The 25,251-nt window shown below is 43.8% G+C and overlaps 1 protein-coding gene across 2 annotated transcripts in view; it reads right to left on the bottom strand.

Moving 5' to 3' along the window:
- Positions 1-25,251, bottom strand: part of FRMD4A (FERM domain containing 4A) — a 623,578-nt gene that overhangs the window by 204,604 nt on the left and 393,723 nt on the right. The window lies entirely within an intron of this gene.

Raw genomic sequence — 25,251 nt, 5'->3', positions numbered from 1 at the left:
TGGCATCACCCTCAAAGGAAATCCTCTGAAGAGCAAGCCTTCTGGTAGCTGTAACAGCTGGCCACCACTCTAACCAAAAGGTGTCTTGCCTCTCCAAGTATCTTCACCATCTCTGATTTCAAGCTACTGTCAGGACAACACTGAGTGTTTCTAACAGACAGATATAACACATACCACCTGCAGATAGAATGCTGCTGGGAGAGGGCATGCCCCTTCCCCATACCTTCCCTATGCATCTCTTCTACCTGGCTGTTCCTGAGTTTTGTCCTTTTATAATAAACCAGTAATCTAGTAAGTTAAAAACAAAACAAAACAAAAACCGATACACACTACCTCAAGGGTGTAGATGCTAGCAAAGGACAGTAAAATAATTAGGAAGCAGATTGATTTATGTAGTTATTATAGTATTTTTACCCTTGCTTTTAATATAATTTATTTAACTGTAAGTTTATATAATTTAGTGTTCATAATGCCTATGTTTTACAAGCGGAGCACAAAATTCCTGAAAATATAACAATTGGTGCTCATGAGCTGCCCCAGTACAGCTGCCAGGACCAGAAGACCCAAGGACTCCTTTCGGTCCTTGGATTTTTATATGACTGTAGCCCCCACGGAAGCCACCTTCTTCTTCCCCAGCTACCAGCCACTTCACGCAGATCCAAAGGAAGGATGCACGTGGGCATCAGAGTCCCTTCCTGGAAGCGCCTTCTCCAGGAAACACGCAGAAGGTGGCCTCTTCTCTTGTTGCCCAACCCGGCTCATTCCCTGATCATTGGCACGTGCAAAGCTGCTGTGTACTCCTACGAGAGAATTCTTTCTCCTTCCCCTGAAGAAGGCAACGAAGTCATATTATTATTCACGCTTCCATCAAGTCATATTATCACTCACAGTGATTCATAAGAATACGATTCTGCCGTAAAAAAGAGGAAATCTTGTTACTGGTGACAACATGGATGGACTTGGAGGGCATTATGCTCAGTGAAATAAGTCAGACAGAAGACAAATACTGTATGATCTCACTTATATGTGGAATCTAAAACAAACAAACAAACAAAACCAAAAAACCATGAGCCCCTAGATACAGAGAACACGCTGGTGGTTGCCAAAGACAGGGGATGGACATGGGGGGCGGGTGTGAATTGGGGAAGGCGGTCAAAAAGTACAAGCTTCCAGTTAAAATAAGTAAGACTTGGGAATGTATTGTACAGCATGCTAACTATAATGAATAATACTGTGTCATATATTCGAGAGTTGCTAAGACAGCAGATATTAAAAGTTCTCGTCACAAGAAAAAAATTTTGTAACATATATGGGGACAGATGTTAGCTAGACTTACTGTGGTGATCATGTCACAATATATACAGATATCGAATAATTATGTTGCATGCCTTAATATAATCTTATAAGTCAACTATATCTCAATTTAAAAAAAGAAAACAACTTTTACAAAATAAATAAAAAACTTTGCTGGAAAAAAAAATCCATTGGCTTCATCTCAATCATTCACCCCTCTAAGTTCAAAGAAAACTACTATAATTATAAATTACACGAAAATATATGCTTCCATACCAAAATGTATAAATTATTCTTTTAGCAAAAAAGTGCACCCAGGGCTTCCCTGGTGGTGCAGTGGTTAAGAATCCATCTGCCAATGCAGGCGACACGGGTTCAAGCCCTGGTCCAGGAAAATCCCACATGCCGCAGAGCAACTAAGCCCATGCGCCACAACTACTGAGCCTGCGCTCTAGCCCGCGAGCCACAACTACTGCAGCCCGCGTGCCACAACTACTGAAGCCCGAGCGCCTAGGCCCCGTGCTCCGCAACAAGAGAAGCCCCCGCAATGAGAAGCCCGTGCACTGCAACGACGAGTAGCCTCCACTCACCGCAACTAAAGAAAGCCCACGCGCAGCAAAGAAGACCCAACGCAGCCAAAAAAAAAAAAAAAGTGTACCCAAAATGTTCAAGTTTCAATAGGGCAGCTGACAGCAACTGCACAAGTACTCTGGATAACATTTTAGATATTCAGCACTTGAGTTCTCATTAGGAAGAACTCAAGATCAACAGAGAGGGAGTTCTAGAAAGGAGAGTGCTACAACCATCTGGCATATTATTTTGGAATTCCTTCAAAAACATTTATTAAGAATTTGAGAAAATTCTCTGAAGGGTGGGGACAATTTTAAGGAATTTTTAGAAAGCAATTCTGCTTGTCCTGTGCATATTTAAAGCACAAAGTTTTGAACTTCCTTTTACTGTAAAAGGTTAAGTGTATAAACATGTTCTTGAGTTACTTATTCACGTTCTAATAAGCTGTATAAAAACCAAGGAAAATTGGTATCCAAGACATTACTGTATCAAATAAAGTTCTAATCACAGTCATAAAGAAGAGGTAGCCTATCATTTTCTCAAAATATTTCCAAGCATGCAAAGTGTGACGTGACCCCGAGTTCATACCCATACCTAAAGGTGTATCGTGAGATTCTCATTTTCATCTGAAACATACAATTCCCATTCCCTTGATCTCACCTTATCTGCTCAGCAGTTTAAAGAAGTAGCTATGCATCCAGATGTTAAGATCTACCCAAGGAGCTTCCAATTCATTCTTCTCTTCAACAAAATCTCATTACTAAGCCCTGAGGAATTTATAAGCACACTCCCTATTCTAATAGGAAATTTACAAGCTGCCTCCCTTTTGGAAGGCAAACTGTCCCTGAGAAAAGTCAGCACAGAGAAGTGAATCTAAACCGAGACTCAACTGTGAATCATCACGTCTTTGAAAGCACAACTTTCTTTTGACAGCACAGCTGTGGCTTTTTTTCTCAAAAGGGAGACCTGTCTATTGTTCTACACGGATGGGAGATCGGAGCAGCCTGTTCTCGTCATCAGTTCAGAAGAAGTTTGCCGTCCTGGGTGTGTACGGAGAAAGAGTGGCTGGACATCTGTAGCTCTGTCTGGCTTCCAGGGCATAGTGAAATTTTCTTTTGAATACTAACAATTGTAAACAAATATTCCTTTCCTTGTTCTTGTTTTCAGCTGCTCAGGCACAACTGAAGGGCTGGCATCACCCTCAAAGGAAATGCTTTTGGAGAACAAGGCTTCTTGCCGATGTCAGCTGGCTACCGCTCCAGCCATAAATCGACTTGTTACGATACAATCCCATACCAAGCAGAAGCCTGCCAAGTGCACTGTGACCCTCAAAGGATACACAGAAAAGTGTTATTTTGAAAGTGAGGTGTCCACCCCATTTATCCAACTTTGCTGTTAAGACACACACCGAATCACGAAAACTACATTTAAACATGGAAATGCATTTGTAACACGAGCTTAAGTGAACACAGTAGAATATGAGACGTGCACTATAAAGGCAGCCAATAAAATTGTCATGAACATGTACGGGAATGAAGAGGCAAAAATAAGACAGTTGATGTGCTAGGTTAATAGGCTTATGGGTGGTCCCCTATCCCCACCCCTACCCAAATATGACTTCACATCTTTTTTCTTTTTCAGTTAAAAAATGTAAAAAAGAAACTTAATCTAGAAATATGAAGGACACTTTGAGGTCAGCCATAGGAAATGCAGCTCAAGAAGCTTCCTTCTCAGAAAATTCTTCTTAGATTGCCTATATTTTAACATATCAAATCAAACTAATTAATTTACAAATGAGAATTATGATTGTCACAGATGTTAGAAATCTCAAGACCGAAAGTTTCACACCTTCTCTCCCTGCAGGAGGAATTCATGGGAGACGGACTGAGACCAGAAAGGATTCAGGGAGCACAGGATCTGAAAGGCGGGGACTACAAATACCTGTGTTTGAGGGCCTCCATCTACCAGAGCCTAACATATTCTTGATGGCGGAAGGGGGTTCTGTCCAAGTATGACAGAGGAGTCCCCTCTGCAGGGCATCACCGAAAAACAAATAACTAACTACCTAACTAGCAATGACAAACTCCCCCAAAGGGCGATTCTGAAGAGCTTTACATGGAGGGGTACAGGGTTCAGCATGTGAAAATATGTTTTATTAGGAATGTTTTCTCTTCAAATTCAAAACTAAGTAAACCCATTCCAATATGCTTCTTGTTATCACCTTTTTCTCTACACATCACCCCCTCCTCTCTCTCCCTCTTTGAGTCACTTCTTGGATGTCCGCTCTCCCCTTTTTCTTGCCCCTTGTCAAATGTGTCATCTACTATGGTATATACATGAAGAGGAAGTACTCTGAAGAAATAACCCTAGTTCCCCTGTTCATAATATTTTCAGAGAAAACTAATGCAATTGTGCAAATGACAAAAGGGTAACAGATAATAAACTTAGAAAAACATACGACTTCAAAAAATAAAAACTGAAGTACATTCAATTAATGCATGTTACCATAATATTTCCTGAGACTAATTTATACTGGAACTGTTATCACTAAGACACTGGGGGCTGAGGTGAGGGTAGGGAGGGAAGGAGAGCCAGGTTCCTAGTTACCACGTGCCTACTTGTTCATAGCTCTGCACAAGTTACCAAGCTGTGATTCAGATTCACTTTAGAGACAATACCTCATGGACAATAAAATAAGAAATATTAAAGACTCATTTGAATTGCACAAAACCAAGAATTCACATTTCCAAAACACACTTTGGAGAGTTGTCAGTACTCCCCCAAACAACCCGAAATCCGACCCTTTAAAACGTTATCATCAAAGAGAAAATTCCGATTTCTGAAGTGTCCAAGCCAAGGCCCAAACCTAGAGACGTAAGTCTTAGAGCACGTCCTGTGAGCACAGTCCATGAAGCCACGGAGCGTCCCGAGGATGCCAGAAGTATGACAGCAGCACCTCACAATCCGCCCTCTGACCCAGGCCATTCTGTGGCTCAGAAGGAAATTCCAGAGACATGACTACAAGTTCCCAGGGAAACTCACTGTTGGGGCTTCTGCTGTTTGGGTCACCTCAATGTGTCACATCCCTCTCTCCACTTCAGTTTCCTCTGCAGATAAATGAGGACCCAAGGACTCACCTAAGTACCAGAAAGTCACAGGATACCAGAATCGCAGTAATTGTGAAGCTGTCACATCCAGGAGACGAATAAATGCAACACATTCACAGTGGCCTCAAGAAAGTCAACCCCACAGTAAATGACTACACAGATAGAAAGGATTTCAGGCAAATTAAAAGTTATTAAAAATATTCATCCATCTGCTGCTCACACCTAACCTGTACCATGGACATACCAGATATAATATAATAAGTTATTATAATGTATATTTCAAACATTAAAATAAAAGTGCATGAGGGTCAACAGGGAGGGGATATGGGGATATATGTATATATATAGCTGATTCACTTTGTTATACAGCAGAAACTAACACACCATTGTAAAGCAATTATACTCCAATAAAGATGTTAAAAAAAAGTGCATGAGGGGCCTCTGCTTATAACCTTTAAAAAAAGTTAAAGGTATATTGTCCATTTTTACTATGGTTTTTCCCTCTGTCTGATTTATCTCAAGCTTATTACCTTTTTTTTGTCCCTAAGTGACATCATATTAAAATAAAGATGCTCATGGACAGAAAGGAGATATCAAGTATTAGACAGCAGAAGTCTGATTCAGAGAGAATGACTTGGTCCCAGCTTTGCTCCATGACCTCTGGCAAGTTATTTCACCTCTGTGTTTATTAGGAGTCTCCTGGGTTCAGAAGAAGGACACACACAGGCATGTTCCTGAGGTCCTTGGCTGCTGAATAGTCAGAACTGATAAAACCCAGACGAAAGAGATTAAATGCGTGGCCCTATTATAAACAAATTTACATGGCAACGGAACGTCATATAAGAACTGAAGGGACTTCCCTGGTGGCGCAGTGGATAAGACTCCGTGCTCCCAATGCAGGGGGCCCGGGTTTGATCCCAGGTTAGGGAACTAGATCCCACGTGCATGCCGCAACTAAGAGTTTGCATGCCACAACTAAGGAGCCCGTGAGCCACAACTAAGGAGCCCGCCTGCTGCAAATGAGACCTGGCACAAGCAAATAAATAACTAAATGAATAAATATTAAAAAAAAAAAAAGAATGGAAACAGCCTTGCATTCTTCAAAGCCTGACCCTCTGCAAGTGTGCACTTGATGAGGTCATGAGTGCGGCCAGTGTTTCACTGGAGGATCTTTGGAAAGCAGACTGTGGTGGCTGCTGCCCGGGTCTCTCTGCCTCCAGTGAAAGGAAACTGGGTTTTCTCTGGTGACACAAGAAGAGGAGTCATGGTGTTGTGTGGGTACTAAGGGCTTGGGGACAGCAGAGGGCCGTGTGGGCAGGTGTGTCACAGGGAAGATCAAATCTGACTCCATATCGGATCTGTCTCTTTTTCTTTAAGCTTCGTATCCTATTGTTTTTCCTGAAAGTTAATCACTGAAGGAATGTTGCCTACAGCCTGCAGTGCACAGGATACCCCATTCTCAAGGCTCTGACCTTTAAAGGTATAACTTTTCCATTCATAAGAGATAAAAAGTTACAGAACAGAAAATAACATGTCTTTTTTTCCCAAATCCATTAATTGCATTCTTTTTTGAATTTTATTTTATTTTTTTATATAGCAGGTTCTTATTAGTTATCTATTTTATATATATTTGTGTATACATGTCAATCCCAATCTCTCAGTTCATCCCACCACCACCCTGTCCCCCGCCCCGCTTCCCCCCCTGATGTCCATACGTTTGTTCTCTACATCTGTGTCTCTATTTCTGCCCTGCAAACCGGTTCATCTGTACCATTTTTCTAGGTTCCACATATATGCGTTAATATATGATATTTGTTTTTCTCTTTCTGACTTACTTCACTCTGTATGACAGTCTCTAGATCCATCCAGTCTCTACAAATGACCCAACTTCGTTCCTTTTTATGGCTGAGTAATATTCCATTGTATATATTACCACACCTTCTTTATCCATTCGTCTGTCGATGGGCATTTAGGTTGCTTCCATGCCCTGGCTATTGTAAATAGTGCTGCTGTCAACATTGGGGGGCATGTGTCTTTTTGAATGATGGTTTTCTCTCGGTATATGCCCAGGAGTGGGATTGCTGGGTCATAATAATATTTGTCTTGTTGGAGGTTTATAGGAACACTGTGACCAGACCTATGGGGACAGCTGCAAGAATAAAGGATTCCGACAACAAGAAGTCTGCAACAACCAACCACACCCTTTTCCCTTTTAGAATAAAAGAAGCCTGAATTCTAACCTGGGCAAGCTGGTTCTTTGGGACACGAGTGCATCATCTTCTCGACCTGATGGCTTTCTGAATAAAGCCGCTATCCGTTGCCCCAACAACTCATCTCTTGACTTACTGGCCTGTCATGCAGCAAGCAGCATGAGCTTGGACCCGGTAACAGGTGGACCGTTTTAGTCCCTGCCTCTGCCACCCTGCAGACCACTGCTGTGTGTGATCAAGCCACAAGCCCTACTGGACCATCATTTCAATCCTCTCCAGATGGGACTGCAGGGGAGAGGGTAAAAAAACATTAATAATTGGTCTGTGGGCCTAAAGTTGAGAAGAAAGGGATAGACTCAGATAGGTCGGAGGAGAGGACAGCCAGGGAGCTCCACTGATGGGCTCGTGTGACCGCAGTGGAGAGGAACTCCTACCCAGAGCTCCTCTGTGGGATGTGGGGAAGAGGGGACTCTTTTCCCCTTCCAACAAGACACTGTAATCTGAGGACAAGCTATAGACATGGAGTCGGACAGGCGCGTCTCAGATACAGAAGGTCAAGGCCCAAGTGGGGAATTTCAGCCCAGGGCCAGAGTGTGACAGGTGATGGCTCTCCCCCATCTGAGCGCCAACCCTCTGATTAAATGGTCAGGAGGAAAGGGACACCGCGAAAGCCACATGCAGGGGCCCTGGTTATGCACCACGGACACCACCTTGGCGACCACAGAGCAGAGAAGCCACTGCAGTTCAGTTAACAGAAGTTAACGGAAGTTAACGGAAGTGCAGGTGAGGCCTCCAGCCCCTGGAAAGCAGCAGAGCTTTCTGAATTACATTCTGACCATCTGGACACTGAAAGAACGATAACCTGATTGTCCTTCCTCCTGCCACCGCCAGAGCATCTTCCGAAGACAGGATTTTCTTGACCACCATTTTGAGTATATTAGCAAGATCTCAATCCATTATTCTACCCAAAATACACATATTAACCCAGATTCACAGCACATCTACAGGCAAGCTTTTGCTTTCTACCCAGGCCTAGGGTCCCACAAAGCTTTGGTTCTGCAACCAGAAGAACTAAAGTCTCTGAAGATCCAAGGAGACTCCATGCTACTTGACGTTCCATTATTATTGTTATTATTATTTGGAGAGGGATGGGCAAAGGGAATAGAGCTTTCTCATAGGTGAAGGGGAGTTCGGAGTTTCGACCAGTGAGGGAGTCTCAGGAAGCCTAGATAGAGCCCGGCTGGAAACAGAAGGTGGGAATGTCTAGCCAGCAGAATCCTGAGCAGATCTGGACGGAAGGCCTCAGGGAATAACGGCCTGGGAGGAGATTCCTGACATGGTTATAAAACATCCCTCGTTGACTAGCACTGTGGCTACCATTTGTGAGAGATGAGTATCTGAACGCTGGATAACGAGCCCTCTGAGATCTGGCCTCACCTCACCACATCTGTTTTTTTCAAATACTCTCCTTCCCCAGGCTCCATCCCTGCAATTCCAAGACCAGTCCAAGTTCAGGACTCACCTGCCCTGGACTTCTAAGTTCTGTTTCCCTGAGGGCCACCCTTACCTCAGGGCCTGGCCCATGCTGTCTCTTTTGCCTGGAAACACTTTCTCTTCCTTCATGTATACAAAGGACCATCCCTGCCTGCCTGCAACAGGCCACCACCAAGCCAGGGGCTGGAGACACAGCAGTGACCAAATGAAGCACCATCTTGATTCTCAGAGGTCACTGGCTTGAGGGGAAGATGGACATGACTTTCACTCATTCTTGCAGACTCAGCTGTGCTGATACACATGCTTTCTCCTCCCCGTGGGGGGATTTTCCCACCCCTGGCCGGCAGCTACAATGCCAGGCCTGTAGCCTTCCCTCCTGTTGTCCCCAGGTCACTGCACCAGGGTTTACAGAGGATGGGAGGAAGGCTCTGGGGCCTGACCACCTGGGTTCGTGTCTTATCCCAGCTTCACTGGGGGCGAGCTGGGTGTAATCCCCCACAAGCACTTTGCCAATTTGTGCCTCACTCCCCAGTCTATGAAATGGAGACCATCATCGTGCCAACCTCGTGGGGCTGCTGAAAGGAATAACTAAGTTAACACACATAGAGTGTGTGTGACATGGAGTAGGCTCAATATCACCTTTAGAAGTCTCTAGTCAGGGAGCTTCCCTGGTGGTACACTGGTTGAGAATTCACCTGCCAATGCAGGGGACACGGGTTCGAGCCCTGGTCCGGGAAGATCCCACATGCTGTGGAGCAACTAAGCCTGTGCACCACAACTACTCAGTCTGCGCTCTAGAGCCCGCGAGCCACAACTACTGAACCTGCCTGCCACAACTACTGAAGCCCGCACCTCCTAGAGCCAATGCGCCACAACTACTGAGCCCACCTGCTGCAACTACTGAAGCCCGCGTGCCTAGAGCCCGTGCTCCGCAACAAGAGAAGCCACTGCAATGAGAAGCCTGTACACCGCAACAAAGAGTAGCCCCTGCTCGCTGCAACTAGAGAAAGCGTGTGCGCAGCAACAAAGATCCAACACAGCCAAAAAAAAAAAAAAAAAGTCTCTAGTGAGGGAAGGTGACACTCCCCTGAGCAGCAGTGTCAGGAAGATGAGAGACTACGTGTCCCGCCCTGCAGGGTGGAACCCGGTTTGCATCACTTGCTGCCACTCCCCCACCTCCACACCTGCAGGACGGCCTGGGTGAGGCTGCAGCTTTCGGCCACTCATGCCAGGCTGTCTGCCGCTGTGGCCGGATGGGAGAGGACAATGGCCTGGGCGGGCAACATCTGGGTGGCTGTCCCCAGCGCTGAGCAAGTACCAGGTCTTCACAGAGCAGAGTCCATGGGGCCGTGGCCCTGGGTAGAAGGCCTACTCCACCCAGACAGAGCACCTGGAGGTCCAGCCGTCCCCCAAACAGCAATGGCTGCTTGTCATCCCACGCTCCCTGCCAGCATCCACAGAGAGCTGATGGAAGGCATGCCGGAGCCAGACGAGGAATGGAGGTTTAGGGGTGTCAGCATCACGTGTGAGATGACAATGGTGTGGACCACAAGAACTGCCAGGCCACATACACAGTCTGTTACTGGAGGAGGAGATGAAGGCCTCTTGCTGGCAAGGAGGCCTCGCCTGTTTCTCTTGGCAGATTCAGGGTGTTACTCTTACTGAAAACTGTTCACAACACAGGTGTCTGTGCAGAGATCCTTCAAGGCTGGCTGAGAAGGTATAAACTCCGAAGAAACAAAACATACAAAGAAGCAGCAAGAACCCTTCTAAACCATCTGACATCCCGCTGTTCTCCTTGAAGGGAGGAAAGAAGAAAGAAAATGACACCTGGGCTTTGGCACATGGAGCTCTGGCTTCAGTATCTCAGTGATAGAGTTTTGGTTGGAATGGAGATGCTTTTTCCAAAGGAAAAGGAAAAGTCCAAAAAAAAGATAAGGTTGACTCTGTGGATCGAAAAGAATATTTTTTGTATGAGATCAAAACTTTAACACATAAACTTTAAAGATAAAAATAGCACAATAAAAATAAAATTGAATGAGAAAGTGAAGACCGTGACATCCAAAGAACACAAAGTATCCGCACAGAGGATTCCCAAAGGTGACCAGATTGTAGTATAACATATACAACGTGTCGGGGGCATAGAGTACATTATACGTATTCTGTATCGACACAGATGAGAAAGTGTCACAAGTTTAGAGGAACAGAGGTGGCACTGAAGCTGAGATTTAAAATAAGGAAAGACTAAGGACAATGAAAGAGCCTTTAAAGATTCGTTCCAGGGCTTCCCTGGTGGCGCAGTGGTTGAAAGTCCGCCTGCCGATGCAGGGGACGTTGGTTCGTGCCCTGGTCCGGGAGGATCCCACGTGCCGCGGAGCGGCTGGGCCCGTGAGACATGGCCGCTGAGCCTGTGCGTCTGGAGCCTGTGCTCCGCAACGGGAGAGGCCACAACAGTGAGAGGCCCACGTGCCGCAAAAAAAAAAAAAAAAAAAGAAAAAAAAAAGATACGTTCCAAGCAAGAAGAGCAAGGAAAGGAGTTTCCATTGTTTGGTGCTAATGGATTTTTGTTAAAAGATGAGCTGCTGGACCACTCAGTTTAATCTTCTCAACTAAGAAAGGAAATGGTAGGACTAACGACTAAAAGAATATAAACTAACTGCACCTCTTTCCCTGGAAAAAATCTCAGGTGGTTCATACAGTTAAATATTAAAAATAGATAGGTTTATCAGGTCTTTCTAAGCATAAAAGCAATGGATGAGCCAAAAGGGAAAAATGTATAGATCTGATTACATTTTTAAATAATTTAACTCCATAAATCACCGTGAGCAAAAAGAAAAAGCAAATGCAAAGTTGGGGGGGGGAGGAGGAAAACAACTAAAATGAAGGGTTACTATGTTAAAGCTAAAATTATTTAATTCGTAGATGACTACAAGTTAAGTAGAAGATTACTAATAGCCTACAGGAAATAAAACTAAGACGCAAATGGCTAAAAAGTTCATCTTCTTTGACAGTCATTTCTCCTCTAGAAAAGATCTATCCATCTTTCTAGTAATCCAGAGAGTAATCTAGTGACCGCCCCTCATGAAATAAGAGAAATGGGTTTAAAGGATTATACATAGTAGTGTCCATCATAGCGTGTATTCATTCTGCAAATGTTTACGGTACATAGTTATGTGCCTAGCATTTTATAAGACAGATAATGATGAATACAATTTTGTTCCTATACTTAACGAGCTTCTATGTCCAACAGAAGAAATACCCAAGTTAACAGGAGATTACAGTGTAATCTGTGTGACCATGGGGTGAGTATAAGATGCAATGAGGCAGAGGGTCGGGGAGACCCTCACTCATACCTGGAGGATGGGTGAGTGCTCAGGTGAGGAAGTGATATCTGAAGACAGGACATCCGGCAGAGACAAGCTGACGTAAGAAGAGCTGGATGGGAGAGAACGTGGCATGTTCTGGAAACATGAGCCAGGCAGTAGAGCTGGGGCACAGGGAGGTGGGTTGGCGTGGAGCAGTGAGAAATACAGCTGGAGAACCCTACTTATGACAACAGGAAGAAGGAACAACGCATATCAATGGTCTGAGGATGGCTAAATCATTGATGAAATAGTTAAGTATCCACTGGACAAAGTTTCCAAATCAATTTAATCCTAACTGGTGTAAAAATGAGGGGAGCCTGGAAAGATGGTTCTAATTGCAGGTGTTGAGGCTCACTGCCTTAGAAAACACACAAGCAGTTGGTAAATTATAAAGAGATACTAAACATAAGCTCTCAGTATCCATATTACCCCCCAACGATTTGTAACCAGACACAGAAAGTGCGCTGACCAAATGTGTAGATGACAAGAGGTTTGTTTAGATGGTAGCTTCCACGTCTACAAGTTGGGGGTCATATTGTTTATGGTTCCAGGTCCTGTTCTTAGTTCACGTGTTAGAAGTACAGCATCCTGAATAATGAAACCAAGAGGTCTCCTACCCTCTACTACAATTAAACTAGTTCTGGAAATTTGTGTTTAATTCTGGGTACCATATTTTAGGTAGGACATGAAAGAAAGTGGGGCAAGACCAAAGAAGGGTAATCAGACTGGGTAAAGATATGGAAACCCTGTCTTCTCAGGGCTGATGGAAAAGCTGCATGCTGGCTTCAGTGACAGGGACCCTGTAATCTATCCCCCATGCAAGACACCTTTGCGAGTGAAAAGGGAGGCTATCATGGATTCCACGGGGGCACTAGGTATAAACTGGACTGTCCTGGGAAGGCCTGGATGTGGGGACTTGCTAATTTGAGGATCTAAGGCTAACGTGATGATCAGGTCTGATAACTGAATGAGAAGGGAGAACGTTGCTTTGGCAGGCAGAAATGGAATCAATGAGTAGAAGTTTCAAAAGACACATCATATTTCAATAGAAGGGAGAACTTTCTAACAAGCACCACTGTTCAAGATGGAACAAGTTGCCCTCCCACCACTGCAAGTAATCAGGAAGGGCCAGAGACTGTCAGCCTGCGATGCTGTAGAAAGGTTCACTGGACTCTGGGGGAAGGTGGATGGACACATTCTAAGGTATGAGCCATGGATATACATGCACACCTATAAACAAGAACTCCCCCCAAAATAGATTCATTCTAATAACTCACGTATTTACTTATAATGCTTCCTGCTACAGTATTACACGTACTTTGATGAAACAAATAGTCACCACATCCACTGACTGCTTCAGAAGACTTTAAGAAAATCACACTACAGATGGTAGGCACAAACATATTATTCTACTTTTTCCCTTACCAATTTCCTTTGTATAAATGTGCAATCAAAAGTCCTCTATTTAGGGACTTCCCTGGTGGCGCAGTGGTTAAGAATCCACCTGCCAATGCAGGGGACACGGGTTTGATCCCTGGTCTGGGAAGATCCCGCATGGTGTGAAGCAACTAAGCTCGTGTGCCACAACTACTGAGCCTGCATGCCACAACTACTGAAGCCTGTGTGCCTAGAGCCTGTGCTCTGCAACAGGAGAAGCCACTGCAATGAGAAGCCAATGAAGAGTAGCCCCCGCTCACCACAACTAGAGAAAGCCCACGTGCAGCAACAAAGACTCAACACAGCCAAATGAATAAATAAATAAATAAATTTATTTTTTTTAAAAAGTCATCTATTTAAAAACACAATGCTCATTGCAGCACTATTTACAATAGCCAGGACATGGAAGCAACCTAAAAATCCATCAACAGAGGAATGGATAAAGAAGATGTGGTACATATATACAATGGAATATTACTCAGCCATAAAAAATGAAATAGTGCCATTTGCAGCAACATGGATGGACCCAGAGATTGTCATACTGAGTGAACTCAGACAGAGAAAGACAAATATCATATGATATCACTTATATGTGGAATCTAAAAAAAGGGTACAAAGGAACTTATCTACAAAACAGAAATAGAGTCACAGATGTAGAAAACAAACTTATGGTTGCCAGGGGGTAAAGGTGGGGGAGGGATGAATTGGAGATTGGGATTGACATATACACTCCTATATATAAGGTAGATAACTTATAAGGACCTACTGAATAGCACAGGGAACTCTACTCAGCACTCCGTAATGGCCTATATGGAAAAAGAATCTAAAAAAGAGTGGAGATATGTATGTGTATAACTGATTCACTTTGCTGTACACCTGAAACTAACACAACACTGTAAATCAACTACACTCCAATAAAAGTTAAAAGAAAAAACACACACACACGAAACTGCAATGCTGTGTGGGGTGGTTATGTTTCTGTAGTTGGTTTGCTCTTCATGTAATAGACAACCAAGAACCAATGACATTTTCTTGGTAATATGAATCTGCCTGCTTTATTCCAGTGTCTGATTCAATCTGTCATTTTAAATTAATTTTTTGTTTTTGCTTATGTTGTGCTCAGTGGGATGAGACAACACTATTTATAGCCATGGGTCTTATTAAGCAATAGGTTACCACATTTTTATTGTAAATTATTTTGTTGACCTTAAATTATATATATATATGTGTGTGTGTGTATATATATATATATATATATATATATATATATATGATTGAAATAGAATGACATGACTGTCATAACAGGCACTCAATAAATATTTGTACATGCATTAATAAATATGCATTCAAATAACATATATCCTTATATATCATTTCAAGGGTAATTCCAAACTATAGGTACTATAGAACTTGATTTGCATTTAGTGAGCTATGTTTTAATTTGCCTATTCTGTAGAAACATACCCTTAAACCCAGGCTCAGAAACACATGCATTCTTTGTAGTTTATATTATCTGTGTGATGACATGGCAAATGAGCAGAATTATCAACAGTCTGCCATCAGTGATAGCTGGGGAGCCTTGCCACACAGATAAGAGAATTTGGGACTGGGCTGTCCCTCCCACAAACCACCCCCTTTGTGTATTATACAGTCAAACTCTCCACTACCCCGAGGGATGTGAGGGGCAGAAAAGAGTATTTTAGACATCCACAAGCTCCTGGAGTTCCATCCTTGGGTTTTGGTGACTCTGAAGCAAGGTGGGACAGAACAGATGCCTAAGACGGTGGATTGGTCCCCAGGCCACCTGCTTTCACAGGACCTGCATGAGATACAAAGCAGCCACATGCCACTCGTGCCTGAGTCCAGGGGCCCAGTGCGCAGATGCCAAATCTTCCAGGCTTGGAAGGAAGTGCTCCAGTCCAAGAGCTGATCCTTCTAAGACTCACGCTTAAATCAGATCGTATTTCCAATGGCATCACAGCACAGCGGACCTGGGGCACATGGGTGCCCTTGATCTGGAAAGCCACAGCCCTGCAGGATGGTCCCAGCTCCAGGAGGTAGGAGCAAGCCCTTGACCCTCCCCAGCCCAAGGCCCCTAATAAAAAAGCTCTCCAGGGAGAGCTTGGGAACCTGGACTGCTTGCATTGAGGGAAATTTTCACAGCTACCTTAGACGTCGGCACAGGGCAGTCCATCTGGGCTGGAGGCTGCCGCCTGGATGTTTACATAACCGAGTTCTCTGGAAAGGATTCGGCTGGAGTGTCGCTGGCAGGGACTGCTCACTCTTGCACGAGCTGTGCTGGCAGATCTCACCCTCCATTCATCTTTGAGGTTTCAACGCTGGCCGGCTGCCCGGGGCGCCACCGCAGAGGCTTCCTGAAGACCTGCTCCCAGGTCTCCTGCTTCTGCTGTGGCAGCGTCATGGACAGGACGGGACCCCTTGTTTCCCAGCACCATTTACAAATAGGGGTGGGGCATCAGACTAGGAAAGGAAGGGAAGTGGGGGGGGGAGGGAGAGGATTCCAAAACCAAAGGAAGGCTCCCCCCCTCCTTTTCACCCCAGGATGCCTCTCGGTGGCAAGGCTGTCACAGGGTGTAACGCAGTGCTGTAACATGCAACGGCCACGGCAAACGGGAGATCTAAAAACATCCAGGGTGCATCTCACTGAGAGCAGTTACAGAAATAAAGACATGATCCTGGATCTGTTAGTCAAACCAAAAATTCTAATTGGACACAGAACGATTTCTCCAAGCTTTCGGCAGGAGGTAATTATTCTGTTGCCTACACAAAGGAAAAAAGGAGGAAACAGAGCCTACTGTTTGGGCTGTTTCCACACAAGAAGGAACGAGAGAAGTTTCTGCTTGTATCGGAACTGATTAAAAGATGGCAGTGTTCCTGATCTTTCCTCTTTCCTGATTTAACCAGGAACGCGGGTGTCAAATGGTTTACACATGTCATTCCAAAGCCTTTGGAACCAAACTTGAGTGTATTTTCAGCATACGCTGGAGAAAAGACCTGGAAATGAGTGTGTGATGAGATCACTTTTTAGGGAAAGGCAGAATCTTAAATATGAACAAATACATGAGGCAGGGATTTCATCTTATATCCTTCATAGTGTCCAGCGTGGAGCTTGCAACACACAAAACTCTTGGGAAGTATGATTGATTGAAAATACGGAGTTACAATTCTTGACTGTGATGACGGTTTCACAGGTGTGGATATATGTCAAAGCTCATCAAATGGTACACTTTAAACACGTGCTGCTCATTGTGTGTCAATGATACATCACTAAATCCATTTAAAATATGAGAGAGTCACTCCTTTCACACATCAAAAAAGGGACAGACAATCAGGATGATCTGAAAGGTCCAATTTGTTTTTGTTGTTGCTGTTACTTTCCTGAATTTTATTATAGCCACGTCTGGTGTACACACACCATACACTTGGCACCTAAGGAATGTTCGTTGAGTGAATAAGTGACCGAAGAGTGCAATGTATGGAGATGTACATCTCATCAGAGTTCTTCACACTTTGAGGAGAAATGACTTCATTTTTTATATCTTATATTTTTTAAATTTGAAGTGTGAATTGGATTTACAGTGTTTCTCAGATGTTGTCATATCCAGGACTGAGCCACAAAGTCTTTAAATATCAACTCTACCTGGCTGAGTCCCACTTCGTGTCTCTGCCTGGAATTTCTCCTTCCCCAGGCCTGTATATGACATACGTAAAGCTGCCCATTCAGCGTCTCCTTCTGGATAGCTGTTAAATATGTCAAACTCAAACAGAATTACTGACCTACCTTCTTCTGCAAACCATCTCCACCCGCAGCTCTCACCTCTCAGCTAACAGCCATTCCAGCTCTGCATCACCATGTTCTGTCCTCTCACATCCCACTTCCAACTCACCAGAAAATCTCAAAGTATCCAGACCCTGGACCCTTTTCATCACCTTCACTTTATCACTTGCCCCATGCCTGCAATGGCCAGCCAAGTGGCACCCCTGCCCTTCTCTCTGCCTGTCTTGCAGTCTGGTCCCCACACAGCACCGAAACCATCCCTGTGCAGCCCAAGTGGGATCAGGGTGCCGCCCATGTCCACACTCTCCAGTGGTAAGTCCCATTTCCCCCAGTGCAGAAGCCTTCAAGGCCCCGCGTGATTCCTACCTTTATAACCCCTCACTCACTCTGCTGTTCCACCCTCATCTCCATGCTGTTCCCTACAGGTCACTCTTCTGCCCAGGGCCTGTGATGAGCTCCTTCCTCTGTCTGGAATGTTCCCCCCAGACACCCACATGACTCACCTCTTCACTTCCTTCAAAGCTTTGCTCACATATCACCTTTTCATAACGTCTCCTCTGACTTTTGAATTTAAAATAGCAACCTTGCCATACCTCCCAGCCTCTGCTTTATTTTTCTTACAGCAATTACAACCTTCTAGCACACTATGTAATTTACTTATTTATTATGTGTCTTGCCTGCCTCTTCCTCATAGAGTACAAGCTCCATGAGGGCAAGAAGTTTGTTTTGTTTTGTTTGCTGACACATTCCTGGGACAGAAGGGGCACATGAGTAAGTGCATGAGTCAGAATGACTGGCTAACTCACCAACTGACTGAATGAAGGAATAAATGAAGGAACTGCATGCGCAGGCACGTTCTGCCATTCTGCCAGCTGGGGTGCAAGGCTCACCCTCGTATAAAGGATGCTAGCTGTGCTGCACCATCCTTGTTGTCTTACTGTTTACTCTTTGACACAGACACGTGCAGACAGAGAAGGGCTGACAGACAGGTAAGGACACCAGGCTTAAGCAGGAAAAAAAAACAAAACAGTTCCAGCTACATGCAAGGCAGGGAAAGAAATGAGACACCACAACATGTGACACATAATCACTCATTCATGTTTCTGAGCACCGACCAGATGCCAAGCATAATATAAGGTGCTTCAGATCAGAAAACTAAGTGCACCCACTATGGAGAACAGTACGGAGCTTCAAAAAACTAAAAAACAGAACTACTATATGATCCTGCAATCCCACTCCCGGGCATATATCCGGGGAAAACTCTAATTCGAAAATATACGTGCACCTCGATGTTCATAGCAGCACTATTTACAATAGCTGACTCACCAACTGGAAGTAACCCAAATGTCCACTGACAGATGAATGGATAAAGAAGATGTGGTATATATATATAAAGTGGAATATTACTCAGCCACGAAAAGGAATGAAATAATGCCATTGGCAGCAACATGGATGGACCTAGAGATTATCATACTAAGTGAAGCAAGCCAGACAGAGAAAGACAAATACCTTACGATATCACTTCTATGTGGAATCTTAAAAAAAATGATACAAATGAACTTATTTACAAAATAGAAACAGACTCAAAGGCAAAGAAAACAAACGGTTACCAAAGGGGAAAGGGAGGGGGGATAAATTAGGAGGTTGGGATTAACAGATACAAACTAGTAAACATAAAAGAGATAAACAACAAGGTCTTACTTGTTGGGAACTATATTCAATATATATATTCAATACCTTATAATGACCTATCATGGAAAAGAATCAGAAAAAAATGTGTATATGCATATATACATATCTGAATCGCTTTGCTGTACACCAGAAACTAATACAATATTGCAATCAACTATAATTAAATTAAAAAAATAAAGACATGGTCCTTCCCTTAGAAGCTACAGTGAGAGACATACACATTAACGGGTCATTCGAATTTGAGATCAAACTGGAACAGCAACCTGGTGAGATTCCTGTGGGAGAACAGAGGAGGATGACTTGCTCCACTTGGAGGGACAGGAGGAGGTAACTCTGCAGGCTGGAACTGAAGAACGAGCAGGGGTGCCTGCAGACAAGGGACAGGACGGGCCTCTTAATCTGAAGGGTGAGTATTTGCAAGAAGCTGACGTCCAGCAAAGGTCAAATGTGCATGGGGAAAGGCAAGGGTGTGTGGTGGTATATGCACAACAGACTGAGTATCTGTGTCCCCCTCAGAATCCATATGCTAAATCCTAACTCCCAATATGATGGTATCAGGAGGTGGGATATTCGGGAGGTGATGAGGTCATGAGGGTGGAGCCCACATGAGTGGGATTAGTGCCCTCAGAAAAGGGGCTCCAGAGAGCTCCGTTGCCCCATCTCACTGTTTGGAGACACAGTGAGAAGGCACCATTCATGAACCAGGAAGCAGGTCCTCAGAAGATACCAAATCTGCTGGTGTCTTGACTCCCCAGCCCCCGGAAGAGTGAGAAATAAATGTCTGTTATTTATAAGCCACCAAGTATTTTGTTATGGTTGCCTGAACAGACCAAGACAGTGTATGAAGGAGAGTGTGAGAGAAGAAGTTTCAGAAATAAGAAGCTACCAGGTTGTGGTGAGGCCTTTTATTCCATGTTAAGGGCTGTGGTCTCCAGGGAATGAAGCGGGGCGGCAAGGAGAGGTAGAGAGAGGGGATGCCTGTGTGCGTGCTTGCGGGTGTGTGTGTGTGTGTGTGTGTGTGTGTGTGTGTGTGCGGTAGGGTGGTGGTAAAGGGATAAGTGGTGATCATTTTACAATAACTCAGAAAAGAAAGAGGAAACCTTGAATCATGGCAGTGGCAGTCAGCACCTCACCCCAAAAGAACTTGGGAAGAAAACATAGGAATAAGGCTTTGGAGAAATTGATGGTAAAAGGCCAGAAGAGTTTGATGCTAGTAATGTAGCAAAGAGGAAGAGGGAGGAGACACGGTGAGTCATTTATCACAGGACAATGATTTTTAAGCCTTAGGAGGAAGAGGAACAGGGTAATCAAAAAACCACAGGTGGAACTAGTAAAAACAAAGGGAAACTCAGCAAAGCATTGGCTGACCCTGGACTACTAGCAGAATGAGGTTCCTTTGGGGAATTGTATTTACTGAACATTGATAACTAGCCAAACAAAGACTCAGCTGTTTCAAAGCCAGTCTGACTGGCAATCTCACCAGGGAGGGTCTGATGGGAAAGGGCAGGCAAATGCTGTGCTATTTCATCATCACCTTCTAGGCAACAGAGAAAGCTGCAGTAACACGAGCTTCCCCGCTCTCACCTTTCCACAAACAAGAAGCAAGTATGCTCACACATTAACTGTTTTCTATTTCCAATATAAAACCCAAAGTCACAGTACAAAATTTATAGTTTTTAGATTTTTTTCAGTTTGGTTTTGTTCGTTCTTTAGGAGTGTGATCAGTCCTACCGGCAAGACAAAAAGAACTTAGTCCTTTAAAACAACCAAAGGACTATGGTTTGGGATATTATCCTTGGATATTATTATCAAGATATATTTGAGTATATTTCCAAGATATCTGTATCTAAAGGGCACAAAATCTGCACTGATAAAGTTATAACCTTAGGAACAGGAGGGCAGGGAAACTAAACTGTCGTGCGCGCGCGAGCGAAACCACATATTCCACAATAAAGATGGAACCACAAACAAATACCAGTTTACAATTTCTGCATAAAATGACAGACACACTCCACCCTGTCTAGGCAAACGAAGCCTATAAGCTGTCCCTGAAGCTCCACCTAAAATATATCCTTGTTCTGGATGTGGCTATTATGTTCTATAAATACTTTGCTGTTTTTACATTTGTTTAGTGCTTTTATTCTGCTGCCCGTGTGTGTGCCTGTTTAATTCGTCTCCAGAAGATGGACCATCTCTCATTCTAATTTATTTTATTTAACACCTTGAAGGTTATTACGTGCTTAGATAATTTTTGATGAATATTCTGCAAATTGGCATGTTGATTTCTCCTACTGTGAGGAAACTCTCCCAGTATTTTCAGAGCGGTCAGATGGTGCGTGCAATTAATAAAACTCACACAAACATCTGGTACACTCAGGTTCTAGGCTTATTTCTTCCATTCACTAGGTGCGTTAAGTACTTGGGTGAAATATAAATAAGAAAATTGGAAGTGAAAATCTTTCTAATTGTTGACCATGAATGGAAAATAACCAAAAATTTTATATACTGATTGGATTGTTGCCTTTGTTGTTAAGAAATAGATGGCATAAACAGGCACATGAAAAGATGCCCCACATCGCTGATTATGAGAGAAATGCAAATCAAAACTACAATGAGGGGACTTGCCTGGTGGTGCAGTGGTTAAGAATCCGCCTGCCAATGCAGGGGACACGGGTTCGAGCCCTGGTCTGGGAAGATCCCACGTGCCGCGGAGCAACTAAGCCCGTGTGCCGCAACTACTGAGCCCACGTGCCACAACTACTGAAGCCCGTGTGCCTAGAGCCCATGCTCTGCAACAAGGGAAGCCACTGCAATGAGAAGCCCGTGTACCGCAACGAAGAGTAGCCCCCGCTCGCCACAACTAGAGAAAGCCCACGCGCAGCAACAAAGACCCAACTCACCCAAAAATAAAATAAACAAAATAAATAAACTTATTAAAAAAAAAAACCCAAAAACTACAATGAGATATCACCTCACGCCAGTGAGAATGGCCATTATAAAAAAATCTACAAACAATAAATGCTGGAGAGGGTGTGGAGAAAAGGGAACCCTCCTGCACTGTTGGTGGGAATGTAAATTGGTACAGCTGCTATGGAGAACAGTACTAAGGTCCCTTAAAAAACTACCATATGACCCAGCAATCCCACTCCTGGGCATATATCTAGAGAAAAACTTCATTCAAAAGTATACATGCACCCCAGTGTTCATTACAGCACTATTTACAGTAGGCAGGACATGGAAGCAACCTAAGTGTCCACCGACAGAGGAATGGATAAAGAAGATGTGGTACATATACACAATGGAATATTACTCAGCTATAAAAAAAGAATGAAATAATGCCATTTGCAGCAACATGGATGGACCTGGAGATTATCATACTAAGTGAAGTAAGTCAGACAAAGACAAATATTATATGCTATCACTGATGTGGAATCTAAAAAATAATACAAATAAATTTATTTATGAAACTGAAATGGCTCACAGATGTAGAAAACAAACTTATGGTTACCAAAGGGGAAAGGGAGGCGGGAGGGACAAATTAGGAATATGTAATTAACAAACTACTCTACATAAAATAGATAAGCAACAAGGATTTACTATATAATAAAGGGAATAATATTCAGTATCTTATAATAACCTATATTGGAAAATCATCTGAAAAAATACATATATAACTGAATCACTTTGCTGTACATCTGAAACTAACACAATATTTTAAATGAACTATACCTCACTTAAAAGAAAAAGGATGGCATAACCATTGACTGACATACCCTTGTTTCTACTGGAGAATTTTTTCAAAATAAAAGCCCCGAGAGCTTTCTGATCAATCCTGAAAACTGAAGAATTTCAGAAAGGTAGGGTGATAGAATCCATGAGTGCAAAGGCAAAATCATACTTCTTCTCTTCCTTCCCCTCCCCCAACCAATCCTCCCCAGTTTAATGTTCACGGGCTCACTCAAGACTCACGGATGCAGCAGGATGCCGCCCATTCTTGGTAAGCCTCCTCCGTCCCAATAAGGAAAGGATCACTGGGGTGATGTCTTTACCTGCAGAATCCTTTCTGGAAGGCTCGGTGACATTTACGGAGTATCAGAGCTAATGTTTTTTGTTTTTTTTTCTTACGCTACTTTCTATTTATAAAATTCACTCCAGGATTGTAGGTAAGGAGGTGCCATTTATTTCAGCAATACCTCCACTTCCACGGCCAGTGGCCTTCTTACACCCCTTGTGTTTTAAACCTCCTGCAGTTAGTACTGTTGGGTCTTCCAGGGACATAAGCAAGCCAAGCAGGGAAGGGAGAGTGCAAAGACAAAATTTCTGATTCTAGAAGAGGCTCCCTTATTTTTTTTGTGCTGGGTGCTTCACGGATATCATCTCATTGGCTCCACTGAATAAAACTTTTCTGATAAATAAGAAAACCGAGGCTCAGAGAGATTCAGTAATTTACCCAAGGCCTCACAGCCAGGAAGGGGCAGAGCCAGAAGTCCAAGCCCGGGGGACATGACACCACAGCCCTACCCGCTCTGTGCGCCAAACCACGTGGTCAGGGACTCTAGTCTTGGCCCTGCAACGGGGACCCCGGCGAGGTCCCTGAACATCTGTGAGCATCTCCTCATTTGTAAAAATGATCTCTGTGCCCTCTTTTACTCCAAAAATTCCATCCGAGATGTCTAACTTGATGGAGAATCCCCAAATTTCGTATGTGCGTGGTCCACAGTCTCTGCTCCACATTTAGTGTGACTGCAGCCCTTGATGCTTTGCTCTTATCCGTGGTCTCTGCTCTCCTGCCAAGACCTGCCGGCTACATCTGTGCTACTGGTCACTCTGTAGTTACTCTGTTACAAAACACTCAACCACCCCAATAAAAGGGGATTGAGAAGGCAGAACACTGCCCTGCATTGTGCTCCACTCCCATCGTTCTTATCCTCACCACCCTCCCCTCTTTTCTGCTCTCTCTCTGAGCAACAGAGAAATAAGTATCCAATACCTCTTGGGGGTAACCAGGGGCAGCAGAGAAATCGGTAAGCCCGCAGTGCACTACCCACAGTTTGTAGGTGTGTTGCCCAGCACCAGGTGGCTCCACACTATTAGGGTTTCCTAGTTTGGGTTTGTCACACTATACACTTTTTCACAGGCATGTGGGGAGAGCATAATCGTGCATTTTATGGTTATGAGTGGCACAGCCTGGCAATTCTCCGATTATTATTTCCATTAGTTGTCATGCATTATCAATCTAATTCCCCATTACGTGCCACGTTTTTCATGCATTCCTCGTACAGCAAGGACAAAGAAAGGCAAAAGCCCTGCAAAGAAGCCTGTATCACCAGAAGAACAGGCTAACTCTGATGGAAATTGTGGAGTTAGAGCCCAAGGTTGAGAGGATAGCTTTTGGCTAATTCGGAGTGAAAACTATCGTCAAAAAGTTTGGTATTTTGCATGAGTACCAAGACGGGCAAGGTATTGCTAAACGGGAATGAGGGGCCACACCACAGAACAGACTTACAAAAAAAGTTAGATACAGAAGGACCTAAGAGGACATTTTTCTTTAGACCACTGGGTTTTCCAGGTTTCTGAAGATGCTGAAATATATCAGCGTTGCGGTTGGTGTGAAGAGTCACTCGGTGATTTTTCTTATTCAAATAGGATCTACTGAGTGCCCACCATGAGCAGAGGGTAAAGGTAGTGAGCCTTCAGTGAACAGAAAGTGCACAGTAACTATGGATTGGCAAATAATCACTAATACGATGGCGTGTGTGAAGGTAGTCAGAGTTTGGGGAGAAGGGTGTAGGTGTGCAAATGTTCTTGACGACCCACAACTCACGTCTTCTTGCACTGCATCAAGGAATGGCCAGAGCTTCAGTTTTAAAACAAAAAACCAGAAACCACCACGTACGATGGAGATCAGGCTTTGTAACAAGTTGGCTCCTATCAGCTCCATCTCCGAACTGGAGTTAGAGATGCTCGATCATCTACAGAGGGGTTACCCATTCAGTTCAAACGGAACCTACAAGCCCATTTTTTTCTTGATTATTTGGTAGTCATAACATCACTGAACGGAACCAGATCCCTCCAATCCCTTCCAACAATCATGGCCTTTATTCTGAGCAGTAATTTCCATCTTCAAGGAGAAAAGTGTTTCTCTTTTGGCGAAAAAATACCTAATTTCTACTGATAAAGTTAAGAATTGAACACACACCCTCCGCCCACAAACACACATACTCACTCGCTCAACAGCACCCAAAATAAGCATTAATGCAACTTACTAAATGGTAGCAAGAGCT

Source organism: Delphinapterus leucas, chromosome 2 (assembly GCF_059928025.1).
Source record: "Delphinapterus leucas isolate spDelLeu-1000000601 "Yukka" chromosome 2, BTC_Dleu_Yukka2, whole genome shotgun sequence".
Taxonomy (NCBI): domain Eukaryota; kingdom Metazoa; phylum Chordata; class Mammalia; order Artiodactyla; family Monodontidae; genus Delphinapterus; species Delphinapterus leucas.
The sequence above is the reverse complement of the archived record's forward strand: the minus strand, read 5'-3'. Positions and strand labels throughout refer to the sequence as shown.